At 36.7% G+C, this 23,138-nt stretch overlaps 1 long non-coding RNA gene across 1 annotated transcript; it reads left to right on the forward strand.

The window, feature by feature from the left end:
* The first annotated feature begins 465 nt into the window (after positions 1 to 465).
* LOC111096596 lies at positions 466 to 2,853 on the forward strand. The gene is made up of 3 exons (XR_005361564.1): positions 466 to 551; positions 2,038 to 2,178; positions 2,724 to 2,853. It is a non-coding gene; the product is annotated as an uncharacterized LOC111096596 (long non-coding RNA).
* The last annotated feature ends 20,285 nt before the right edge of the window (positions 2,854 to 23,138 follow it).

The raw sequence follows: 23,138 nt of genomic DNA on the forward strand, positions 1-23,138 counted from the left end.
AATGCCACCTTATTGCGATGTTTTTATGCTTTCAAAGACTCAGCAGGTGTAACCAAGCCTCCATTAGATTTTTACCATTGTGACCAAGTTTCAGCCATTTCTACCACACACACACACACACACAAAATCTAAAAATTCAGAGAATGATGCTTTTCTCTGATTCCTGATTAGATGGACAAAAGTTGCAAGTGAAAGCCTACGAGCTAGAGGAGTCTAAAGTGAGCACCCAAGAAGCTCCAGGCTTTACCTGTGAAGGGGATTTACCCCAGTGACTGTGGCAGCTGTCCAGTGACCCCGCTCAGCTCCTCAAGCCAGAGAATGTGCAGAATGTGCCCTGCATGGATAATGTCAGCCTGCCCCTCACCTTCACTCAGCGAGGAGCTCCTGGCAGCCCAGTGAGTGGGGAGGCGGAGAAGCATCAGGAAGGACTGACAGGAGGGTAACCATGTCACCTGTTGCATTATAGGCAGCCCAGCTGAAAACCAGCCAGGGTGGAGAAACGGGAGAAGCTTTTTCTTCAAATGAGGTTGGAAACTATCACTATTAAACAGGTAAGGACATTAGATTACTGAACTAAGAGTGATGTAAAAAGTCATGAAACTTGCTCTAAATTTCTTCCAACAGCCATGAAACATTCTAACCCTAGAGAAGAAACTTGATGGGATGGGGAGGTAAAAATGAGGTGCTTTTATGATTGCACTCCGAAGGTCCTTTATGGTCGACGTAGCCGTTGCCTAACATCTGTGGTCATGCAGCTATAGGTGGTGGTACTCTAGTGAGAGCTGAGGACTGTCTGACTTCTGAGCCTTCGCCCAATCCAATGCAACCACCAGGAGTATGTTTGAATTAACGTGGGGCTGAGAAAAGTTAGAAAATGGGATTTTCTAGTCTTTAAAAACCCAGTTAATAGGCATGTTCGAGTATTTATATTTTGCTAGATCTTGTGATGGATATAAAGATGCTATTGAAAAGACCACTTCTGTCCCTGATTAAGCCTTTTAGTTTATAGTCCATAAGACATAGTCAGATATTCACTCCTTTTAGATGCAATATCATTTCTAATCAAAGGACAGTGTTTTAGAAACACGGAGGTTTGTGTGAGAAGACATGACTTTCCAATTAGGACCCAATTCAGTTATGATTGCGAGCCCTAATCCTGTCATCAACTAGCTCTGGCATCTAACGTCTCAGAGCCTTGATTTTTTTCAGCTGTAAAAACAAACAAAAAAATACAGCTAATGCTATTTGCTTTGCCTGTTTTAAAAGATTGAATTGTAATAAAAATATTAAATATATTTGTAAATGTATATAAGTCTACATCATTTTATGAACATATGTGAATGTATATGTCTTAGTCTCCTCGGACTATCATAACAAAGTAGCATGGGTTGGGTGGCTTAAACAACATAAATTTACTTAATGGTTCTGGAGGCTGGGAAGTCTGAGATTAAGGTGTCAGCCGATGTGGTTCCTGATGAGAGCTCTCTTCATGGCTTGCAGACATTGAACTTCTTGCTGTCTCCTCACTTGGCCTTTTTCTCTCTCCCCTCCTCTTTCTTCTGAGGCCACTAATTCCATCATAAGGGCCCCACTCTCATGACCTCATCTAACCCTAATTGTCTCCCAAAGGCTTCTACCTCCAAATATCATCACACTGGGGGCTAAGGCTTCAACATATGAATTCCAAATATCAAATACTGATTCTAAATATCAAATATCAAAACTCCAAATAGTCAAATATTCCCCATTTCCAAATATCATCACATTAGGGGCTAGGGCTTCAGCATACAAAAGCATCTTATCTAATATGGATATTAAAGCAGAAACTCCCAGGATCCAAGAATACCACAGACAAATACACAAAGATACGGAAGCACAAGATAGGCTCAGAGTGGATTGAAATTTCTGGTGTGAATGCAAAAATAGAGAACATGACTGGACTTAGAGGAATCTGAAGTTAGAACAATACAATGAAAACAGACACTGAAGGCATTGTTTTTCAAATTAAACAATTTGAATTATTATTTTTTTCAGCAGAACCCTCTGCCTTCTATTTGGGAAGAAGACAAATGCCAGTTTTGATTGGGAAGAGAGATTGGAAGTAGTCTGCGGAAGCCTTAATTTATGGCAGTGGGAATGTGTAGATGGATCTGCATATAAAACACACACAGAAGTAGAGTATGTGGAACTTGCTGAATGATTGGGAACGTAGAGCTGGTGAGACAGAAAGAAGAATTAATGATGATTCAAAGTTTCTAGACTTGCTGCTTTAGAGAAAAATGGCAGCATTCACCAAGATAAAGACTAGAATAGACAGATTGGGGGATTGGGAATGAGCATATAAATATAGCAAGTTGGGATATTTTGAATATCAGATGCCAGTGGAATTTGGAGATGGAACTACTCAACGGGACTTGGATGTGTCTGTTGATCATAATATATTACACAATTCTTTAGTCTTCTGTCTTTTTTACTCAGTTATCTCTTCAGATCAGCACATCGGGATTTTAGAATGACCCTGTTCCAAATACTTAACAGGAGATTTCATAGGAATAAATGAGAACATGATTATTCTTAACAGCTCCACAAAAGCAGAGCTTATACTTATTAATTCCTAGAAGCTGCTTTTCAACCAAGTCAGACTCCTATTTATGTAGTAGTAGACCTCATGTAGGCTCTAATTGATTTAAACAGCTATTAATTTTCTTCTCTTCATTTGCTAGGACATTTGGAGGCATATTGCATCAAATAATGTGTAAATCAAATATGGAATTTTTATATGCGTCTAAAAATTAAACACTTCCTGAAATCATCTGTCTTCAGAATGAAAAAGTTATAATAAGGAACACACCCAGCATAGATCTGAAAATGCTTAGGCCTAAACTGAAGCTAAATAAGATCACTACTTTGGTTCTAGTCGGGAAGAAAAGTAATACAGGTTGGAAGTACCCCTGCCATCTCCCCCCAAATCCAAGCAAAACAATACCAAGATTTGGAATGTGATCATCTCACTGTCTTTCAACTCATTATTTTAAAGAGGTATTTTCTATACTTTTTAAAAGAGTTTTAAATGTTTTAGGTTGTTTCCCATATGTTTTGACACTACTTCAGGCTGACTTCAAAGAGATTCTCTCGCTGGAAAATTTAGGCATTTAAGCCTTGACAGGAAAAATCCACAATGGCACTTCTGAAGAACTGAGGAGGAAATGCTTCACATATTCTTGGGGAAAGGAAAATAATTTGTTTGTATGTTTTTATGGATTTTGAGAGCTCATAAGTCTCAGTATCTTTAACCTCTTTCTTTATCTCTATTAAAGAATACTTTGGTTTTTCCTTTTCTCTTTTCACTGCGGGTAAATACTTGCAATCCCCATTCACCACAGGACAGTAACTCTAGCATGTGGTGTATGCGGTGTTTGGCCACAAGCGCATGACGGATGCTTCCATCTGTGGGTATCGTTAAATTGTGCATACATTTAAAATCATACAAGGCAGTGAGACTGTCCTTGGTTTTTAAAAGAATGAGTCCTCTCAGTTCTTATTAACTCTTACCAAGAAAATTCATGTATCATTAGCTAAAGTGCTCTTGAAGTAGGAGGGGCATATTAAAAAAAAAAAAAAGTCAGAAACTAAGAATGCAAAAATACTCAAATTTAGGTAAATTGAGCAAATTAATACCCCGAAGTAAAGTTACATTGCATCACTTTTTTTAAATTTGACAATACTACAAAGGACCCTCTCGTTTCCAGGTTCCCATTTCAAGCATAAAACCACAGACCCCTGTAAAAGTATAACATGACTCTGAAGAAAATATTTTTAATCATTGCCACAGGACTGCTGCCTTTCAAGCATTGCTAAACAAGAGGAAGCAAATAATTTTTTCTCTGTCCTACCCTTACCACCCCAAGGCAAAAGTAAAGTAAGAAAGACAGGAAAAGGAAAGCTGGGATGAACTCTCACACATAGGTGCCTGGGAATCTGAGAAGGCTGCTGTGCAGAAACCAGCGGATGTGCAAACTGGGAGCTAGGTCATGTCAAAGAGAGAAATGCAAAGAAAAGTTTGATCTTAAAATTTCAATCAAACGAAGATAATTTTCGTGAAAAATATTTTCACTTCAAAAATACTTATTTTTACTCCATTTAACACATTTTAAAAAGTAATTTATTTTTATTATTAATTCTAAAGAATGCTTATGATGAGGACCTTTAGATGATTTCTCTTTGCTATGATATTAAAATATCATGAGCCACACAAAACTTTTAAAGCAAATGTTATTCACAAATGTATTTTGCACTATAGTGTTTAAATTTTAAATAATACAGATCCTCAATTATAATCTTTTTTTATTTTGAACAATTCAGTGTTTATAATACAGATACTCAATTATAATCTTTTTTTTTATTTTGAACAATTCAGTGATTTTTTTTAAGTATATTTCAAAGAACCACATGACCATTATCACAATCCAGTTTTGGAATGCTTTCGTTGTCTCCAAAAGATACCCTGTGCTCACTAATAGTCCCGGAAACCCCGTTTCCCCAAACCCTTCCCTTTGTAGCCTATAGACAACACTGAACTACTGTCTTTTTCCATAGATTTGCCTGTTTGGGATGTTTCATATAAATGGAATCATACGATATATAGTGCTTTGTGATTGGCTTCTTTCACTTAGTATGATATTTTTAAGATTCATTCATGTAGCATGCATCAATACTTCATTCCTATTCCTTTTTATGGCTTCATAATTTTTGATTGTATGAATTTACCACATCACTTATATGTCCATTCATCAGTTGATATACATTTGGTGGTTTCCACTTTTTGACTATCATCAGTAATGTTGATATGAATAGTCATGTATATGTTTTGTCTTGACATATTTTTCATTTCTCATAGATAGATGAGACAAATTGCCAGGTCATATGGGCACTCTATAGTTAACATTTTGAGGAACTCCCAAACTGTTTTCCAAAATGGCTGCACTAGTTTATGTTCCCACTAGCAATGTATGAAAGTTCCTGTTTCCTCACATCCTTGTTGACATTGTAATTGTCTGTCTTTTTGATTATAGTCATCCTACTGTGTGTGAAGTGGTATCATGGTGAGATTTTGATTTGCATTTCTGGAATGTCTATCTAATGATGTTCAACAACTTTTTATGTGCTTCTTGTTCATTTGCTTATTTTCTTTGGAGAAATATGTATTCAGATCCTTTGCCTATTTGTAGTTGAGTTATTGCATCTTTTATCATTGAGTCATAAGAATACTTTATATGTTCTGGGTATAAGTTCTTTAACAGATATGTGATATGCAAATATTTTCTCCTATTCTGTGGATTGCTTTCTCACTTTCTTGATGGTATACTTTGCAGACAAAACTTTTTTACTTTGATGAAGCTCAATTTATACTTTTCTTTCATCAGTTGTGTTTTTTGTGTCATAGCTAAGAAACCATTGTGTAATCCAAGGTCACAAAAATTTATTCCTATATTTTCTTCTAAGAGTTGTATAATCTCTTGATTTTACATTAAGATCAAAGATGAAATAGGGAAGGATATCTTTGAAAGGAAAGGATGAGAGATATTAAAAATAAAGACAAGAAATAAATGGAAGAAAGAAAGATGTTATACGCCTTTTGAATGAAGAAAAAACATTTTTTTTTGCATGACTGTTTTGAAGCTATTTAATTGATGGGACTTTTCATAGAAAAATTAATTTTCATTTAAAAGCTCAGGGAACTTTTAGAGAAGAAGGACTGTGCCTGGAGCTTTTATCCTCACTGTTTTTCCTGCCAAGCGTCTGAATCAGGGAGGGGGGGCTGCTGGAGCTACATATAGTGCTGGCCTTTGGGACTGGGGCCAAGGCTGGAGTAGGGCTGGAGCTAGAGGTGATTCTGACACTCGGGCTGAATCTGAGGCTGGGCTGGAGCTAGAGCAGGGTGGGGGCTCAGTTTAGGACTGGGGTAAGGCTATGTGACCAAACTTCCCCAGGCATAAGTCTCTTCCTCCTTTCTTGTACTAGTTTCTTAGATTGCCATTACAAAGTATCACGAACTTGGTAGTTAATAACAGAAATTTATTCTTTCACAGTTCTGGGGTCTAGAAGTCTGACATCAATGCATCACCAGGGTTGGTCCCTTCTGGAGCTTTGTGGCAGAACTGTCCCATGCCTTTTCCAGCTTCTGGCAGTAGCTGGCATTCTTTGGAACTTCTTGGCTTATAGTTTATTCACTCCAATCTCTACCTCTGTCTTCACATGGTGCTTTCCCTCTCTGTGTGTGCATGTCTATTTCCAAATTTCCCACTTCTTATAAGGACAGCATTCGTATCTTTAAGACCCATCCTAATCCAGCATGATCTCATCTTGACTACATCTGCAAGGATTCTATTTTCAAATAAGGGTAAATTTATAGGTTCCAGTTGAAAGTGAATACTGTGGGAATGCTATTTGACCCAGTATCTCTCTTCCACATGACTTTTGAGGCTCAGACTCTAAGTTCCAGCACCCAGAAATATGACAGGCGCAGGAAAACAACTAACCACAAGAGAATGATGCTTCTTATAGTCGCCAAACCCAATGTATATCCTAAGCTGCATAGAATCCCATTGAAAATTATTACAATATTATATACTATATTAAAGGAACTGGGTTGTATCTTGCTTTGTTAGAGAACTACTTGAACACATTTTATGTTTCTGTTCCCAGTGCTGGCTTTCACTTTGAATGCTTTAAAAGTGTCTGACTTCACACCCTCTCTGAACAGAGCTACTGTGAGTTTTTTAGATGCTACAGAGTGACCTACTTTAGATTATCAAAACTTGAGGTGTGAGAAAAAAATTAAAATCAATTTTGGTAACTAAAAGGAGGAAGTAGAGGTAGGGAAGATCACAGAAAGCTGTTACTTGAACTATCATGCTGACAGTCTGTAGAAAGATCCAAAGAACCATCTGTTTGTAAAGTCTCTAGACATGTTTTAACAGTCATACATACAGGCAGCCATAGATATTCACCACGGAAAAAGATTCTATCACACTAAAGATTCTATATAAAGTATTATACCAAATTATTTTTAAAAGTTTCTTATGAACATAATATTTGAATACAACTTTGATGCATTATTATGCCCTATCATCTCCTTCTACTTTCATGATTTGCTTTTGTATGGTTCAGTTCAGTTCTGTCTTCCATTAGACCTTTTTATTGGTCATGACAGATGAAGCTATACTGAAGTAACAACCTCAAGAATCTCCATAGCATAAAACAAAATTTGTTTTCTTATTCATGCAAAGTTGCATGTTGGTGATTGTCTTAGTCCCTTTAGGTTGCTATAACAAAATACTACAAGTTGGGTGAGAAATAAATAAATTAATTTCTTAACAGTTCTAGAAGCTAGGAAGTCCAAGATGGTGCTGGCAGATTTGGTGTCTGGTGAGCCTCTCTCATGGCTGATGGCCCACTGTCCTTTCTCTGTAACTTCATAGGTCAAAAGGGGTGAGAGAGCTCTCTCAGGCATATCTTATAAGAGCAATAACCATTCATGGGGACTCCACCCCCAGTGTCCAAATCATCTCCCAAAGGCTCTCTACTTAGTACTATCACTTCAGAGGTTAGGATTCCAACATATGAATTTTGGGAGGTCACAAACATTCAGACCATAGAATTGGGTATTTTCTTTCATTTGGGGTGGTAGGGAGCCTTAAAGATGATCTCCAGTGATTCTGCCCTCTTGCACTTATCCCCTCTATATCTCCTTGAGTGATCTCTTATTCTTCAGTATGGACTGAAATTATAGCCTCATTTCAATGAATGAAATGCTGCAGGAGCATACAGTATCACTTCTAAAATTAGGTTATAAAGAGACTATGGTTTTAATCTTGGATACTGTCTCTCCCCTTCTCTTGGAACATTTATCTAGGCGAATCCAAATGCCATGTTATAAGTGAACCCTATTTAGAGGCCCACATGGCAAAGGACTGAGGCGTGTCAGCAAACAGGAACACCCTTGGAAGTAGATCCTTCTCCACCACAGTTGAGCCTTCAGAGTAAACTACAACCCTAGTGAACAGCCTAACAATAATATCATGTGAGAACTTGAGAAAGAGGCACCCAGCTAAGCTGTGCCTGGGTTCCTAACCCATAAGAACTGTGATATAATAAATGTTTGTTTGGGGGTAATTTGTTACACAGCAACAGTCAACTAATATATCCAGCGCTTGGGGATCCAGGGCCTTTCCATCTTGTGATAGCACCATATCAACATGAGACTTCAAAATTACCCTGGCTAATGAAAAAGAGATCATGGAGAATTTATTCTTGAATTGATGCACATCATTTCTCCTCAGAGTCTATTGTCTAGAACTAATCATGTGTGCCAAACCTAACCTCAAGGGAGACTGGGAGAAACAGGGAAGTTGTATGTAATTCTCTGTGAACATTACCATCTCCACTATGGTAACTTATGCATCCATTCTGTAAAACATTCATTCAACAAACATTTTAAAAACCTCTATGATGGTTAAAAAAAAGAGAAAGAAAACCTTTTCTCAACCCCATCACCTCATTAAGTTAAAATCTCCAGGTCTTTCTTTTATTGCAGCATTGCACCTCATAAAAGTCCAGACATTCTGCCTCCATTTCCTCTATCCCCACTCACTGCTTAATTCTGTCTTATTCTGACTTATGCCCCCAAATCTAGAGAATACCATTTTTGAGGATTTCCAGTAATTTGTAAGTTAAAAAAAAAAAAAAAAAAAAGGAAATCATTTGAAATCCTCACACTTGACTTTGTGGCTCTTAGTGTAGTATTTCTATCAATCTTATTGATACTTGTGTGCTCTTTCAATTTCTGTGATATATTTTACTTCTGTGATATATTTTATTATTTTACTCAATGATTAGGATGTGGTGATGGTGACCATTCTAAATGTAGTTTTACCTCCTGTTCTTCATTAATATGGTTTTACTTATTTGGCATAAATATAAACAGGAAAGACTTAGCAGGTTTTAAATCATATGAATCATTTTATTTTCCTGACCACTCCCGTGTCAGATCCTAGGATAAGGAGAACTTTTATTTTACCACATAGTACCACGAACTATAAATAGTAAATTAGGTTCCTCCATTTTTTCCCACTTTATGATATTTTCCAGTAATGTTGATGATGAAATGAGCTAGCTTCATATTCCTAGAAAAATGGGAAAAAATAACATATTGACTTAAAACTATTGGGAAAAAATCCATATTATTTGTCATAAAGATGTACAGTAAAGTTATATAGACACATTTTATTATTTAACAAGAACAGGACATTTCATTGGTATGTATTTGGGGTTTAACATGTCTGTTAAAAATTGGTTTACAGAATGCAGTTCAGCTTGTATAAGTTTGAGGAAAAGGTCTGAACAAGCATTGTAGCGTATCTTCCATAAAAATGACTCAATACAATCTCTATGTTGCTTTTTTTTTTTTACTTGTTTTTATTCCTTCTGTTCCCCTTAATATAGGAGCTCCCAAATGTTCTGACTTTGGCCTTATCTTTCAACTCTCTCTTCCCTTAGTGATCACATCTGCTCCCACAGCTTCAAATGACACTGCACTAGGTGTATCTGCCAAATGTGGATTGCTAGTTCTGACCTCACTCCCAAGCTCAGAGCCTGATTTCCAATGCCTGCTGGCTACCCTTCTGATACCTCCTACTCCAGGTTTCAAAACAGAACTTAAATCTGCTTGTCCTCCTGGTTTTATGTTTCTGCTAATAGCTAATAGCATGATCCCTCTCCCAATTACTTAGGTGAGAAACTCTGAGTCATCTGATTCTCCTTTCCCCCATATCTAATAGCAATCCAGGTTGCTAGTTTTGCCTCAGCTGTAGCCTTCCCAGGCATGCCCTTGTTTCTTTGCCAATGCCTTAGTTTATCTGTCTAATTATATTGTGACTCATGGGGAAGACATTTAATGAGTACCTAATCTGAATATTTTATCTATCTCCAATTTATAGTATATACTGAACAAAGTTTTAATCTTTGTACTCTCTTGTTCATGAATATTCTTCTAGAGAAGATGTTATGATTTGCAGTCTAAAAGACTGTTCTACACCAGTGAGCTAGGTAGCTAGCTAGAGAGAGGAGAGAGAGAGATTTTGCCCATCTCCCACTGTTCCAATGATGTATGAAGAAGATCTAGGTGTCTTAATCGTCCCAGCAAGGAATATAAAAGGGAGCCAAAATAAGGAGAAAAATGATGCCGTGGCAGAGAGCTCCAGAGTAGAGCATACCACTTGGTCACTGAATGGGAGTCGCACCAGGTCTTAGGAATTCCCATAATCTTCAAGAGCCAAGAGGTCTTTCATTAATGAGGCTTCCCCCCACTTGTTTTTAGATTGTTAGCTGAATAGGCAGAGGCCACTAAGCTCCTCCTCAAGTGATTAATGTGCACTTCTCATGCTGAGAGAGAAGGCAGTGAATTACTTCAGCAGCTGATTCAGCAGAGTTAGTCAACAATCCAAGAGTGAGCAGAGTAAAACACCTCAATGGAGACTAGCGAGGGCTAGTGGACAGGCGAGATCTTGAAGCCTGGAGTTTATTAGAAGTCGTTGTTAATTCTGAATACCATCCGAGATTTAGGTATGACCTTGAAGGCTGAACCAAGCCAGACTTGTGGGAAGTAAAAAAGGAACAATTTTATATTCCCTCCACACACACACTTTCCAGGAAGTAGTTATTCAGGGGGCTTTGGCCCCCAAATGAAAATTAAAGGAGAGCTTATTACTTCTCTAATCATATCTAGGTAGTAAATCTTATGGTCAATTTATTTATTTATTTATTTTTAAAGATTTTGTTTGTTTATTCATGAGAGACACAGGCACAGGGAGAAGCCGGCTCTCTATGGGGAGCCCAATGAAGGACTCAATCCTGGAACTCTGGAATCACGACCTGAGCCAAAGGCAGCCTCTCAACCACTGAGCCACCCAGGCATCCTGTGGTCAATTTAAATAAAGGCTCATTCTTAATTGTGTCCAGTGCCATTTAATATTCAACATTTCAAAGTTTTTTTTAAATTAAAAATTCTCTTTTGCCTCACTTGGAGGTTTCTTTAGGCAGGAAGCAGGGGATAGGGATATGGAAGTAACTTACACTTCCATGCCTTCTTCCTTATCTGGCTAACCATAGTTTCTGAATCCCATTGGGATCAACCCAAGATCTGGGGGCAGGAGAGGTAGGGAGGAAGGTAAAATTCAGTACTGTCATAGGATGGTGACTCCATCTGTGCCTTGCAGGTATTTAAAGCTGATCTTTTCTCTCCTGGGTGTTTTTATAAAGATTTAAAAAAAGATCTTTCTTTCACTTAGAACTATCAGAGGTACCTCCTATGACACAGGTGATGCATTTTTCTCAATTAACCTTTGATTGTTTCTCAGTGATCTATTCTAACCGACTTTCTTCTTTAGAATCTTGTTATTCTTCTATGCAGTCTAAGAAGAAGAAAGAAAAATGGCTGTAGGGTCAACTCTTTTTCTGGAACAGCCTACATTTTGTCCTTGGGAAACACTCATGCATATTTTGCCTTGACAGTCTCTTGGAGTTCAGGCCAAAACCACAAAAGTAGTGATTTCTCTTCACTCATCTGTTGGAGCAAATGGCTGGTCCTTCCCTGCTGGTTAATTTAGTTTTCCCAGGCTGGATCAGATTGAGGTCTCACTTTCTCTCTAACTGCAGGACTAGCTCTCTGAGTAGTTCCACTGACACTGGAGAATTGAGTAAATTTCCTGGATCAGAAAGGTTAGGGCATGGGAGTTCATGGATTAGTACAGTTGTGGAGAGAGAAAGAAATATACATGTACATGCCTACATTGCAAATAGAAATTTTAAGTTCATTACAATGTGTTTTCAGGATCTTTGTTTTCTTCGTTTATGTATCCCAAGGACCTATAAGAATGTCTGCTGAATAGTGATTGTTTAATAAATATTTGCTGAATAAATGAATTGGTTAAGGTAAAGGATATCCACTGAACCTTATTTTCTAGGAATGGAGCCTTAATAAAGTAATTTGAAAAAGCCTGCTCTGAGGCAGTAATCTTTGCTGGAGAGCCAGCTCTCTTTCTCTTCATCTCTGCCTTTGCTGTCAGGACTCCAAGGTGCCTAAACAACCAAAAGGCCAGGTTTTGTGCTTCTCCTTTGAGCCTCCCTGGTCTGAGAAGGCCTGAGACAGATTGATATAAGCACTGATTCACACTCTCACTCTGACTGTTAAGCTCTCACAATTCTTTACTCCATAGTTGTAGTCTGTATATATATATATATATATATATATTTTTTTTTTCTGTCTTTCAATGAAAGATGCACATCCTGAGCGTGATCTTTACTGGGGAAACGGGAAGAGTCTATTATTTCGAATACTTTGGTCCTCGTGTTCCAGGCTGCCTTTTGCTTAGGGGAAGGGTTTCTCTACCTAGGTCAAGTTAGTTCACTAAAGCATTGCATTAGTGTTTACAGTCACAACTTCATAGAAATAAAAATTATTCTTTGGTTGGTCATTACCTCTGTGTGTACATATCTTCTATTCCTATGAGAATCAGGAGTTGCTTAGTGAAGGACAAAATTCTGTACTCCTTAGTTGCTTGATTGAAAGCCATCCTTTTCTTACCTCTTTCACATCCCCTAAATGAGTTTATGTTTTTCTTCTTTTATATCTTTGCTCTTATTCTTCCTTCCTGGTGTATCCTTGCCTGCTTGCTCTCAAAAACATCTTTTCCATCACAACTAGTTTTCAGCCAAATGCCCTTGGAAGTTTCTTTCTTTTACTTCAATTAAAAGTGGATTTCCCCCTTCCCTGAATTCCAATTGACACATTCTGACTTGTGTGATATTTGCTGCTGTACATTTTTTTTTCCTTCTCAAATACCTGGTTAGCTTAATTATCTTTGTATTCCCCACAGTGCATTAAAAAGCTTAGCATGTAATAGATTTTTAAAAAATGTTTATGAATGCATGAATTCAGATGGAAAATATTAGAATTTATAATTTATTTCTGCTGGAGACTCGGTGGAATTAGATGACATAAATTTTACATGTATCTGAAAAGTTACTCCATCCCAGATTCTTGTCTTTATATTCTATTTATGGACAGCTCCTTTAGGGCTTATACTTAATTGTGTACATTTTAGTACGGTTCTGAAATCTTTCATGTGCTTAATATTTTCTCCTTTCCTTTTAAGCTCAGAAGGGCAGGGGCCTTTTAAAGTTTTTGTATATTCCTTATGGCACTTAGCACAATATAGGGCTCATTCAAGTTACTATTGAATTCATACAGGGTAACTGATTAAACATTTTGTGTAAGATTCTCAGCAAGTTGATGTTGTTATAGTGTTGATGTAATAATATATACTATAAATATTGAATATGTTTTTAAGTCATAAAAGTATTAGACCTATTTTTAAATTAGACTATATAGAGATGTAATGCTCTGTAAAATAATAGAATAAAGTTTATGTATTCAAACTTTTGTGTTCACTTTAAGTTTGAACTTCTTGGAACTGAGACAACTGAGTAAAAATTGAAGGCTTTACTTATTCAAACTAAGATAATATTTAAAACATATTAAGTGGTTACTTCAATTGTCCTTTCACTACTCACAGCATAGGTATTAAAGAGCATGACTTACTCATTTCAAAATTTCTGAATAACTGGCTTTTATTTAAATAGCACAAAATTAGATACTTTAAAATCAGTACAGAGAAACATTTTTATATTCAGAATTTTAAAGCCAGGATAATAATGAATTAACTAAAGCAAATGGAATCTTTTGTTTTCACTATAAACAATTTGTACATTTTTCAATAAGGAAAAATGTATCTGATGATGCAAGCTATCTAATAACATTATATTCTTGATGGAAAGATATTATACTTATTATTTTTCTTGTTACCTAAATGATAGAAACAATAATTAGGAAAAAAATTCTAGAAAGAAAGAATTTCTAGGTCTCACAATAGTCTATTATATATAATAATTAACTTTTGGCTTGAAAGAAATTGAAATGTCAATTAACTAATAGACACATATATATTGGGATGGTGACCTAGATATCTAGAAGTAGTATGGAATAAAACTCATAAATAAAATTTAGCATCTTGTTACCTGAAATTTAGCCTCTCAGCTAGAAATTACTCTGTAGGAAGATCTTGGTGTTAACCTGTGAATGACTAAAGATCTGTCACCTATACTGAAGTGTGGAAGCAGAAGAAAGACTAGAAAGAACAAAAGAACTGTTAACATCAGTTTCTTCATCTGTTAATGACAACCAAGGTCGTCCTGAGGAATGATAGTTTAGTAGATAAAGTGCTTAGTACTTGGCATTTAGTAAGGGGTCAGTAAGTTTTAACCATTCTTTCCGTGTCCCATTTCTATGTTCCATTTTGATTCTATCAGTCTTAAGTGTCATAAATTAATTTAGACTTGCTTTCCATTACCTGTAAAGTGTCTACAACAGCTCTTTTTCATACATTATCACACTGGCATCCCATGAAATACCAATGAGATTTTCAGGGAAGTTATAAATTATACACTTGTCTTGTTTTGTATTTAAATATATTTACAACAAAAAAAAAATTAAAAAAATAAATAAATATATTTACTTATTTTCCTAGGTCATGAAGCTAAAAAGTGGCAAATTTATGACTAAAATCTTGATCTTTCTGATTTGTCATTCATTATTATCTCCACTGTGTTATATATTATATATTACTTTTGATGAATGATCCCCCTAAATCATTAAGGTTAGACTCTTATATTTATTCTGGACAATTTATTTTAAATTAATATACGACAACTAAGCATCCTTATTTAAATTGGTGAAAGCACAGTTAGTTTCTGAATTTACTCATCATAGAATAATAATACCAAATGAAGGCTTATTCACATAAAAAAAGAAGAAAATAAAGAATATCCTAGTTTTCACGTTACTGCTTTGCCCTTTGATTTGAAGCAAATCATTTTAGTTTTCACCTGACCTAGATAAAAATTACAGAGTGCTTGGTCCTTACCTCACTAGCTTAGAGTAATATTCGACAAGTTTTTATTTTAGATTTTCACCTAGACTTTTGGGTGAAGAAAGTGTTTTTTATGAAGCTTATGAAGTTTTTGTTTTGTTTTTGTGTGTGTGTGTGTGTGTGTGTGTGTGTATGTGTGTGTGTGTTTTCTAAGAGAGAGCGAGTGGGAGTAGATGGTTAGGGGCAGAGGGAGAGAGAGAGTCCTAAACAGACTCCACACATGGAGCTGGATTAGGGCCTCAATCTCATAATCCTGAGATCACAACCTGAGCTGAAACCAAGAGTTGGCTGCTTAACCAACTGAGCCACACAGGCACTCCCTGAGGCTTTTTCTATATAAGTACTATACTAATTATTTTATAATAATTTCCCCCCATTTTTGGAAAAACATTTCTGCAGGAATCAACAAACTAAATGTTAAAAGTGGTCATGTTTGCAAGAATCATATAAAAGTTTTTGTCCTTTTGGATGCTATCTGTTCTTCTTTCCAAAAGTCACTAACATTTCAGTCTTTTGATCTCTACTTTCAGGCTATGAAACTTCGGTTTGGAAAGTGAGATAGGAAATGATAGGGAGGAAAAAGGAAAATGGTATATAAAGGGTTTATTTAATTTTAGCCTTTAGGCATCCAACACAGTATTTATATGTGAGCTGAGTTTGCAGACTTATTAATTCTAGGTAGCTAGTGTATAGCACTAGAGTCACTGTCACTAGGAAATTCTTAAAATAAGGATTGTGCAAAAGAAATATATCCAAAGGGCAGAAAGTATTTCACATTTGTTCCAGAGGACTGTAGCTCCATTGGGGATTTATTAAAGATTTTAAACACAAATATTTCTATTTGAATTTCCCAGAGCCAGAAATATATGTTGTCAAAAAATTTTGATTCCATCTTGGGAAACATGAAGCTTTAAAAAAGACTAGAATTGCTTTTGTTCTCCTAGTATCTTTTTAAAGGTGTTTCCAAAAAGATTTGCATAAAAGTAGGTGTTCAAGGAGAAAATGTAATAGGTGGCAGTTAATTTGGTTTATTGGACTTCACCTAAAAAAGCCAGTTAGGGAGGCCTAAAGAATTTAATTTGTGGTCAACTCTAAAAGATCACAGAATATTTTAAGTAATCCTCAATCTTCTGTTGTTTCACATTGACTCATTCTGAGAATGGGTAGAAATGGGTAGGTGGGAAGAACCTCTATTTACTACACTTTTAATCTTAGAACACAGAGTAGAGAAAAGACCTAAATCAGGCAAGAAACCAACCTCTCTGTGTAGGAGGCACTCAGCATCCTGAAAAGAGACTAAAGGTACTATTGTTCTCACAGACTTAGAGGTGATTCCCAAATGTAGCTGGGGGGGGGGGGGGGGGGTGTCTTGCCTAGAGCATCATACCCACCCTTTTGAGGTATTTGAAGTTTCTATAATAGATAAACTTCATTTTACAAATTCAAATGAAGCTTCAAGATTAATGCCTCTAGGAAAGGGAATATAATGATTTGATAAATAACTTGGGTCAGGGGTGCCTGGTTTGCTCAGTCCTGTTAAGTGTCTGCCTTCAGGCCAGGTCATGATCCTAGTGTCCTGGGACTGAGCCCTGCATTGGGTTCCCTGCTCAGCGGAAAGTCTGCTTCTCCCTCTCCTTCTGCTGCTCCCCCTGCCTGTGCTCTCCTGCACTCTCTGTTAAATAAATAAATAAATAAAATCTATTAAAAAAATTAACTTGGACCAGGTTATGTCATTAACTAGCAGATATTTATTTATTGATCACCTACTTTATGCCATGTGCTTAGTGACATATGTGAAATTGAAGCTCAAGAGTGACAAGGATCCTCCTGCTGAACTGATTATTTCCTTCTTTGGGCAATAGCTATGATATCACACACTTCTGTAACCTGCAAGAACAGTGCTTTGTTGTTGTTTGTTTCTTCAATGGATTGTATACTCTACACAAGAACTGAGACTAGTTAGGTCTTACTTATATCAGTAATACCAGAGTATCTCAGAATCTTGGCACAGAGTTAGCATTAATTTATGCTTATTGAATAAATTAATGAGGCTGAATAAGATATTAATGCCACCTTTATGATATTTGACAGCTAAGATAAGAAGTAAGCCATGAGCACAGAATAGATTTACCAGGAGATTAGTTGCTTTAAGTTATTGTGTGGAGTGGTGAGTCAGAGAGAGGACACAAGAAATGAGACCGACAAGGCCCTCAAAAACTTTGATTTTTATATTCTTATTTAGCTGTGCAAATCCTATGTTCAGGTTTGAAAACAGCTAGCTATGCATTACATTGGTGTCACATGTCCAACAGCCATTACAGACATTACTCACTTATTTACTAGAAGTTGACTTGAGTTTAGCGGACTTATTTGGAGAACTTCAAAGCAGCAGTATGTAACCGAAATCTTTACCTATTTATCTGTGGTGTTTTTTTTTTTTTTTCCTGTAGGCTTATCCTATGTCTAGTTTTGAATTTAGAAGAAGTCAATTCCATTGGAAATTCCTAGTTTCTCTGGAAGACATGATGGTTGACTTGAATTTCAGAAGTTAGCAAGAATGAAAGATTAACAAGCCAGCTCAAACCTAGCTCTGCAATTTAATAGGTGTGAGGTCTTAGGCTACACACTTAATCTCTTTAAACCTTAGTTACTCATCTATAAAGTGGTGATAATGATGCCTACCCTGTTTATCTCTTTGGGCTATTATATGCAAGGAAATTCTTTGCATGCCATGAAAGGCTACATAAATGCAAAGGACTCTTGCTATTACTATTACTCTAATAGTCATAATATCACAACTGAACATGGATCTGAAGGGCATATCCACGTGATTAAATTGTCCTGCCTTAGGAACAGCTCTAGATGTTCTCATCTGTGAGGCAGCATCTGATAACTTCTTAAACTCATCAAAGTATATACATTGATGGTCCCTGAAGAATTACTGGCACATTAATTTGCTTGTCTGGAAACATCTGGTTTTTCTAAAATTAGATTCCTGATGAAAGATTTCTGAAGTGTTGCCAGATTTCTGTGTAGATAATATTTTATTTGGTTTGGCAAACATGAATTGAATGCCTGTTATAGGCCAGGCATTGTTCCAGGCAATGGAGACTCAGATAGGTAAGCATGGTTCCTGTCTTCAGAGAGCTCACAGTTTATGGGCAGAGACAAATACATAATTAAATGTTCGCAGAATATAAAATGGAATTATATGTAATTGTTACATAAATTATAGTGATACTCCAGGAGGTGGGCTAAAGTGAGATCAGAGACTTTCCTGATGGAAGGAATGCCTGAATAAAAGTTAAAAAAAAAAAAAGTAGGTGTTAAACAGGCAAAATGGGCTCTTGACTTATGTTCTTGATTCTCTGGCAAATAGAAAGTACAGAGGGTATAAAACAGGAGGGTGATATTGTGAGATATGGATTTTAAATAAATTGTTCTGGGTATTATATTGACTGAAGGACATTAAGACTGGATACAGGAACATTGGCCAAAGAGTCAGTGTAGCAATTCACAGAGATGAACCAAGGAAATAGTAGTTAAGATAGGCAGCAATAGCAATAGAACTACTTAGATAAATACACAGAACTCGACAACTGCTTTAATGTGGCATTAAGAGATAGAAAGATGTCAAGACAGATTACCCAGGCACCCTACTCTTATACTGATATGAATCTTAATCTGTGAAACCAGGAGCACTGATACATGACTTCATTTTTATAAAATAATTTTTGACTCCAGTCTCAAATTCCCTTAGATTGTTGGGGAACAAAATGCTTCAGTTTCAAATCCCAATGCTTATTGAGGTCCTGCTACGTAGGATTGTGCTATAGTTTTGAGGTCCTAATTATACCAAGGAGTTGAGGATGGCCCCTTTGGTTGTTGGTCATCAGGCCACACAGGTAGCTGCTGCAACTCACATCAGTTTGGCGTACATGCATGGTTCATTAGTGGGATTTTGGAGAGAGGGTTTGTTCTCTGCCTAGAAGCAATACAAAGCCATTTTCTCTTTTTGATGTACTCTACTGGGAATAGGAGATGAGATGCCGTCTGCCATCAAGACCAGCTCTTTTGAGGGTGAGAGGATGGGAAAAATGGGTGAAGGAAAGTGGGAGATACAGACTTCTAGCTGCAGAATGAGTAAGTCATGGGAATAAAAGGCACAGCATATGAAATGCAGTAAATGATATTATAATAGCATTGTACAGTAACAGATGGCAGCTGCGCTCGTGGTGAGCACAGCATAATGTATGGAGTTGTCAAATCACTACGTTGTACACCTGAATCTAATGTAAGTGTGTGTTAGTTATACTTAAATTTACAAAAAGCTTTTTTAAATAAATAAAATTACATTTAAAAATAAAATAAACTGTGGTACATTAAAAAAAAAAAAAAAAGACCAGCTCTTTCATCAATTGCCTTTTTATCTTAATCTGAGGAAAACCTTTTTCTTTTCAGGTTTCTCTGTCTTCATATGTTTGTGTCTCAACTTTTCTCCCCCTACCTGGGCTTTAGTTTTGGTAATGGAATTTTAATCAAAGAAAAAAGAAAATTTATGAAGAAAATTATCAATCCCTTTTTCAGTATTCAGATTTTATCATATATCTATTTGCTTTTATTTTTATTGTCTGGCCTCTCCTTGCCCATGGAAGGGGATTTTTTTTCTCCTTGCTGTTTTATCTTTAGCATCTAGCATCCAGAATGCTCTGGCACATAGTAGGAACATACCTACACACAAAGTTGTTGATTGAATAAATGAATATGAGGTTATCTTATGAGTTGACATGACTCTTCTAACATATTTTAGAAAGAAAAGATGCTACAATTGTAGAATTCTCTCAGGAGTTTCATAAATTGAAGGAATGAATGAGTGAATTAATTAAATAAAATTTTTAAAAAAGGAACCTATGGCTGCCTATTTTTATTTTCTGTTTTCTACTCCCTCTCCTGAATCGTTGAGCACAGAACTGACTATATGCTGAATGAGAATAAGAGAAAGGCATGAGGAAAGTGAGGGAAGAAAAAAATAATTAAAATATTAAATAATCTAGCCCTGCTCGTTATTTCAAATTATCATCCAATACAGTCAAGATACTACTCACTAGCTACCTACATATTACTATTAAAATATATAGTTGGGGCCGCCTGGGTGGCTCAGTTGGTCAAGCGTCTGCTTTCAGCTCAGGTCATGGCTCATGTCCTAGGACGGAGCCCTATATCAGGCTTCCAGCTCAGCAGGGAGTCTGCTTCTTTCTCTCCCTCTGCTCCTCTTCCCTGCTTGCTCTCTTAAATCAATCAATCAATCAATCAATCAATCAATCTTTAAAACATTAAAAAAATAAAATATACAGTTGGTTTAAAAGACATAAAAGATGGAATAAGGGGGAAGATGGAATTGGGGAGGGTGGGAAAAGAGATTCTCTCAGAGATTTGCAAATTTACTCATACTTAACCAGATTGTACTGAGAAAATGTATTAATTTTGTTTTATCTGTGACCAATTAGAGCTTACGCTTGGGCCCCCAGGCCCTCAGACCCCCAAGCCCCTTACATCTTGCTAAAATACACACCATGTCTAGGATGCTGTAGCTACATTTTAATAAGGGTAATTCATAGCTTTCTCAAGTAGCCTCAAGCCTTGGAAAGATGGTCTAGGCTTGAATCTGAAGCCACCCTCTGAGTTTAGCAACTGTCTTCACAGCCCAGGGCACTGAGCCAGGAGCCCTGAGCCAAGCATACAACATTCCATCTGCTGTACTAACCAAAGGTAAATGACCCTCAAACCCCAAGGGAGTCATTCAGATTCAAGAAGGAGATCTCACCTTTTACAGGAAAGACAGGGTTGAGAGTTGCTTTACTTAAGTGACTAAAGGAGGAAGAAAAAAAACAACCCTGAGATCCAGTTAACTAAATGTATTGAGGTCATTTCCACCATGCATTGATGGAGCTCAGAAACAGAAAGTGTCAGGAGGGCTATAATTAGGAGATTGAGTTAAAAATTTAACAGCACTCCAGATTTCAACTACACCTATCATCATTTTCCCAGCGATAGAGTTCTTCTTCCTCCTTGCACTTTCTGTATTTACAAGAAATACGTGTAAAAAAAAAAATAAAGGAAAGAAAGGTGATGCTTTGAAGAGATATTTGGGAAGAGCCAGAGTTCCTGGAAGGTGGGGTTAGTTCTATTTCTGTCTTTCTCTTCACTTTGATTTATTCTTGACCTCTCTGACTGAAGAGTATGAAGTTATCAGGTCCTTATGAGCAAGGTCCTCCGTGTGTGCACTGAGAATTGCCACCATCTGTCTCCTTGTGAGCCCCTGTAAATGGAAAGCAGACTTGGGGAGAACTTCTATGCCGTTGGGCAAGTTTACAATGATGCGCAATAATTATTCCTGAAGATTTCATGCTTAAATTATCACCCATCCACATTTTTTTTCAGATAGACTTTATTTTTTAAAGAAGTTGTAGGTTCAAAGCAATATTGACCAGAAAGTAGAGAGTTCCATATCCTCCCTGAACTCACATATAAAGCTTTCCCCATTATCAACACCCCACACCAGAGTGATACACATTTATTATAATCAATGAACCTGTACTGACACATAATCACCCAAAATCCACAGTTTACTCTGGGTTAAGTTTCACCCTGGGTATTGTACATTCTGTGGTTTGAGCAAGTGTATAGTGTGTGTATCTACCCCTACTGTGTTGTGCAGCATGGTTTTACCATCCTAAAAATCCTCTGTGCTCCACTCATTCAGCTCTTCCCCACCTTAACCTCCAGGAACCACTGATCTTTTTTACTATCTCCATTGTTTTGCCCTTTACAGAATATCATATATTTGGAATAATACAGAATGCAGGCTTTTTAGGCTGTCTTCTTTCACTTAGTAAATGCATTTTTAGGTCCCTCTCTGTCTTTTCATGGCTTGATGGCTCATTCCCTTTAGCACTGAATAATAATCTATTGTATGGGTGTATCACAGTTTACTTATTCAGCTACTAGAGGAAAGCAATCTTGGTTGCTTCCAAGTTTGTAGAATTATAAATAAAAGCTGGTATAAATATTTGTGTGTTTGTGCGTACGGAAGTTTTCAACTCCTTGGAGTAAATGCTAAGGAACCCATATGCTGGATTGTATGGTAAGGGCATGATCAATTTTGCAAGAAACTGCCAAACTGTTTTCCAAAGTGGCCGTACCATTTTGCATTTCTACCAGCAATGAATGAGACTTCCAGTTGTTCTTTTTTAAAAGATTTTATTTATTTATTCATGAAGGAAGAAGAGACACAGGCAGAGTGAGAAGCAGGCTCCTCGAGGGAAGGCTGATCCGGAACTCGGATCTCAGGACCCTGGGATCACGCCCTGAGTAGAAGGCAGACGTTCAGCTGCTGAGCCACCCAGGCGTCCTAGAAACTTCCAGCTGTTTTACCTATTCACTAGTATTTGGTGGTGTCAGTGTTCTAGATTTGGGTTATTTTAATAGGTGTGACTTCAAGGTATCTCATTGTTTTAATTTGTAATTTCCTAATGACATATAATGTAGACATACAGTGTCTTTTAATGTACTTTATAAAGAGTTCTTTATATATTTTGAATAGCAGCTCTTTATCAGATATGTCTTTTGCAAATATTTTTTCTCAACCTGTGGCTTGTCTTATTCTCTTGATTTCTCTACTTTTTATGTCTAAGGCAAACTAAAAAAAAAAAAAGATATTTCTATGTCCACCTTCTATGTCCACCTTCACGTGTAAGACAACTATCCAAAAGCAATAGAGTACTAAAATATTGTATTATTGTGGTGTTGATTTTATGAATTTTAGTGAAAAGTGCTCAGAAGAGTGCATGCATCATAATTAATAGTAGATAAAAGAGCTAGTGATTATTATTAGTGCAAAAAGAGTTAAGGTACTTTCCAGTAACATTTCTCCCTCCACTGGCCTTATTTTGATAGTAATACAAATTTTGTAGAAATCCTTGGATTAAAGCCTTTGGAAAATGCTTGGATTAAATTAGTGGTTCCCAACTGGAGTGATTTGGTCCACCAGGCAACATTTGCCAGTCTGTAGAGACATTAAGACTGGGAGAG

This window comes from Canis lupus, chromosome 7 (assembly GCF_011100685.1).
Source record: "Canis lupus familiaris isolate Mischka breed German Shepherd chromosome 7, alternate assembly UU_Cfam_GSD_1.0, whole genome shotgun sequence".
Lineage (NCBI taxonomy): Eukaryota > Metazoa > Chordata > Mammalia > Carnivora > Canidae > Canis > Canis lupus.